This window comes from Nicotiana tomentosiformis, chromosome 8 (assembly GCF_000390325.3).
Source record: "Nicotiana tomentosiformis chromosome 8, ASM39032v3, whole genome shotgun sequence".
Lineage (NCBI taxonomy): Eukaryota > Viridiplantae > Streptophyta > Magnoliopsida > Solanales > Solanaceae > Nicotiana > Nicotiana tomentosiformis.
The window spans coordinates 696,198-700,777 of NC_090819.1; the positions used below are offsets into that span (position 1 = coordinate 696,198).

Sequence of the window (4,580 nt, forward strand, 5' to 3'; positions counted from 1 at the left end):
AAAATCACGAACTCTCGCACTAACTGGTTTATCAGCAGCACCGGTATTCTGCCTTTGAGCCTGAGCAGCTACCAAGCTAGTCAACAACTGCACTGCACTGCGCATATCGTGGTCTGTAGTGCCAGACGGTGGAACTGGATGTACTGGGTGCCTCCTAATATCCTCTGGAGGAGACGGAGAGGTATGAGATGGCATCTCACTCTGAGCCTCACTTTGGCCTGCTCTGGCTGGAGGCACCTGAATGTTACCCTCGCCCACAGCTATATCAAGCCGTTTACTAATCGCTTGCTTCCTAGTCGAAGGCATCGCTGAAAGAAATCAATGTGAATATTAGATATGAACATTTACGACTCAACTCTACGAACGATCTAGATTTAGGAAGAAGGTAACAACCCTAGATGTCACGTAGCCTCCTGATTATAAATGTGGCGCGCTACACATCCATAATCAAAACTCTACTAGACACGGCTCATAGACAATCCTAGGACAGACTTGCTCTGATACCAAGTTTGTCACGACCCAACTGGAGGGTCATGACTAGCACCCGGGCCATACTTGCCGAGCACCAACGTACATTTTATCTAACCTTCCTTATTATCTTTAAGGGCCGACAAGATCAATATAAATAGTAGACATGGATCATGAACATCCAACAATGAAAGATAATGTCATGAACATACATAACATGGGACGACAAGACTGTCAAGAACTATATATAAGGTACGAGCTAACATGATGCCATGAAAGACTATACAACAAAAAATCAGCCGACAAGGCATTCTAAACCATACATAAGTCGACACCTGTCTATGAGCCTCTAAAGTTACATCAGTGCTACAACATTGCCGGAACAGGGCCCCGACATACCCATAATGTCAATAACAAAAATGCATACCAAGACCACGGCAAGTCCGGAGAAAGGATCTTGCCAATAACGCTGAACCGGATAGCCTACTGTGATGGGGGAGCTGCGTCTACCCGTCTATCAGGACCTGCAGCACGACATGCAGGGTCCACAAATAAAAGGACGTCAGTACGAATAAAGTACTGAGTATGTAAGGCAGAATAGCATAAGTAAGAACAATAATGTAAACAGTGATAGGGAATATACAACCTGTGACATCTGGGTACCTCTGAGGGCTACTAACATGAAATACATGATACATACATATATATATACATAAACTTTTAAAACATATGCCTTTGTGGGCATCATCATCATCATATCATACCCGGCCGTAATAGGCTCGGTAAAACGTACCCGGCCATCATAGGGCTCGGTAGAATCGTACCCGGCCACGTGGAGCTCGGTAAAACCCAACTGATCAGTGGTTGCACAATAGGTGCCATACCCGGCCAACTATAGCGTGGCTCGGTAGAGTAAAATAGATACATATATATGATGCATGCTGGACTCATTGGAATCACATTTTGAACCTTTTGGAGTGACGTAAGGTCGGTATCCTTCGTACATGTTATTAGGATTAACCCTTCATCAAGAATCTTATAAGAATAAGGAGCTACCAACAACATTGATAATATAAGAATAAGAGAAGTAACATCAATATTAATCGTTTCATAAGAAGGGCAGCAATGTAAGTACTGCTAGCTTCTAAGAGTAGAGTATCTTTGGGAGCTCGTTCATTACATTATGTACAATTGGAGTCGTGCAAAATAATGAAGGGGATAGCCTCACATACCTTGTATATACTGCCCAACCTCAAGCTATGCAAATGTCACGACTCCTTAGTCTACAATAAGACAAATGACACTATCATTTTCGTTTAAGCGTCGTAACTATTATGTATCGACCACAACCTATTTTACGATGAAATGGACAGCACCTCCCCTATTTATATGACTTCACACAAGTCAATACAATCACCAAACAGCCCAAACAACATCATTAATAATCATATTGAGCCTCCAAAACAGTCCACCAACCAACAACATTACTACCAAGCCTTTCGATATATATTTCACAAGTTCTAGCTTCAATGACTTAGCTGCAACTTGGATAATCTTAAATATCTATAGAGTAAGGGGTTCCTTACCTTTAAACAGAAAGAACAACTCCAATTTGACCTTAATGTTCCACGAAATATCCCTCAAATTCTGCCACAAGAACAAGGAAGCGAAACTAGCAATCAATTTGGGCTTTTCGGAACTAGAATTACTTTAGAAGACTTGAAATCACCTAGGGTTGATATTAAGAACTTTAAGGAGTATTTACAGAACATAAAACACTTAAAACAACCTCCAACACGAGCTGGAACAACACAAAAATCAGCAACAACAAGAAGAACAAGAAACTTACTAGCGCCACGGGATTCCCGACACTTGATTTGTGTTGTTTGCCCTTTGTTTGGGTCTTGGATCATGAGAGAACCTTGAGAGAGTGTTTTTAGGTGTCTAGGGTCTGAAGAGAATGAAAATTAATGAGTTAAAACGGGGTTAAAGGGTCTGATATATATCAATATATCTCAACCGCCTATGTGGGCCCCATAGAGAGCTGCTTGGCGCACTCTCACAAAAACGCGAATATCTCTCTATTCCGAGATCGTATCGACAAACGGTTTAATGCGTTGGAAAGTAGACTCATAGATCTTCAATTTGATAGGAAGATCACCCCATAATTCCATGTACATTGGGAGAAAACTGTAGTAACATTTGACCTAAATTTTATGTAAAATTATAAACATAAGTTGCGACAACTTTTATCGACTTTTGTTTCATAACTCTCTTGACTTCAAGACTTATGATATGGATATTATATTATTCAAATACATTAAAACATAACCTCTTGGGACAATTAATCACCTCTAGTTTTACCCGAAAATGCGGGTTACAACATCCTTGATTCGTTTCACTTCTAATACTTGTTAACCACTCTTATACACCCTTGTATCGTTTAAGACCAATAGGATTAACTTCTTATCATCTCAAAGATAATCTCTTCTTGGATTTACGTCGACTAACTTATGGAATGATCTAAGGTACGCAAATTTGGGTTGTAACATCCTCCCCCCCTTAGGAACATTCGTCCTCGAATGTAAGGGTTTATGGAGAGTCTAACTTATCGTGGATTCTGACGGAAATGTCCGGCTTAGTTTCCCCTATAAAATGGACACTAGCCAACCTTACAAGAAGTTAAACCCAACCTATGGCCTTACAATACTATACAAAGCATTATGGATATGTACATTATCTGCATATCACCATTTTGTATTAAAAAAATAGTATTCACAAGCTATTGCTTACCTCATAGAGCCGTTTCACTTTATAATACGTCTTGCTTTCCCCCGGCATCCTCGTTATCCTCACTCTGGAATAGGTAAGGGTATTTAGACTTCATCTCCTTTTCTGATTCCCATGTCATTTCTTCTATATTTGCATGAGGCTAAGCTCTGCCTCCTTAATTTCACAAGGCTAAGCTATGCCTTTCCTATAGCATGCGACTAAGCATTGGCTCTCATCTTGAATGAGGCTAAGCCCTGACTCCTTAATTGCATAAGGCTAAGTTGTGCCTTTCCTATTGCACGAGACTATAGCATTGTCTCCATTTTACACGAGGCTAAGCTCTGCCTCCTTAATTGCACAAGGCTAAGCTTTGCCTTTCCTATTGTATGAGACTAAGAATTGTGTCAATTTTTCATCAGCCTAAGAATTGCCTCCTGAATTGTACAAGGCTAAGCTCTGCCCTTTCCTATTGCATGAGACTAAGCATTGTCTCCATTTTGCATGAGGCTAAGCTCTTCCTCTTGAATTGCAAAAGGCTAAGCTCTGCCTTTCCTATTGCATGAGACTAAGCATTGTCTCCATTTTGCATGAGGCTAAGCTCTACCTCCTTAATTGCACAAGGCTAAGTCATGCCTTTCCTATTGCATGAGACTAAGCATTGTATCCCATCTTGCATGCGGCTAAGCTCTGCCTCCTTAGTTGCCCAAGGCTAACCTATGCCTTTCCTATTGCATGAGACTAAGCATTGTCTCCCATCTTCCATGAGGCTAATCCTTGCCTCCTCAATTGCACAAGGCTAAGCTTTGCCTTTCCTATTGCATGATACTAAGCATTGTCTCCATTTTGCATGAGGCTAAGCTTTGCCTCCTTAATTGCACAAGGCTAAGCTCTGCCTTTCCTATTGCATAAGACTAAGCATTGTCTCCATTATGCATGAGGCTAAGCTCTGCCTCCTTAATCGCACAAGGCTAAGCTATGCCTTTCCTATTGCATAAGACTAAGTATTGTCTGCCATCTTGCATGAGGCTAAGCCCAGCCTCCTCAATTGCACAAGGCTAAGCTCTGCCTTTCCTATAGCATGCGACTAAGCATTGGTCATCTTGCATGAGGATAAGCCTTGTCTCCTTAATTGCATAAGGCTAAGCTGTGCCTTTCCAATTGCACGAGACAAAGCATTGTCTCCATTTTGCATGAGGCTAAGCTCTGCCTCCTTAATTGCACATGGCTAAGCTTTGCCTTTCCTATTGCATGAGACTAAGAATTGTGTCAATTTTTCATGAGGCTAAGATCTGCCTCCTTAATTGCACAAGGCTAGGCTCTGCCCTTTCCTATTGTATGAA

General features: G+C 41.3%; 1 long non-coding RNA gene across 1 annotated transcript; it reads right to left on the minus strand.

Annotated features, from left to right (window-relative positions):
- Positions 1-657: 657 nt before the first annotated feature.
- Positions 658-3,356, minus strand: LOC138898293 (uncharacterized). Its single transcript, XR_011410757.1, has 3 exons — positions 2,318-3,356; positions 2,055-2,115; positions 658-1,751 (listed from the first exon to the last, which is right to left on the minus strand). It is a non-coding gene; the product is annotated as an uncharacterized lncRNA (long non-coding RNA).
- Positions 3,357-4,580: the final 1,224 nt, after the last annotated feature.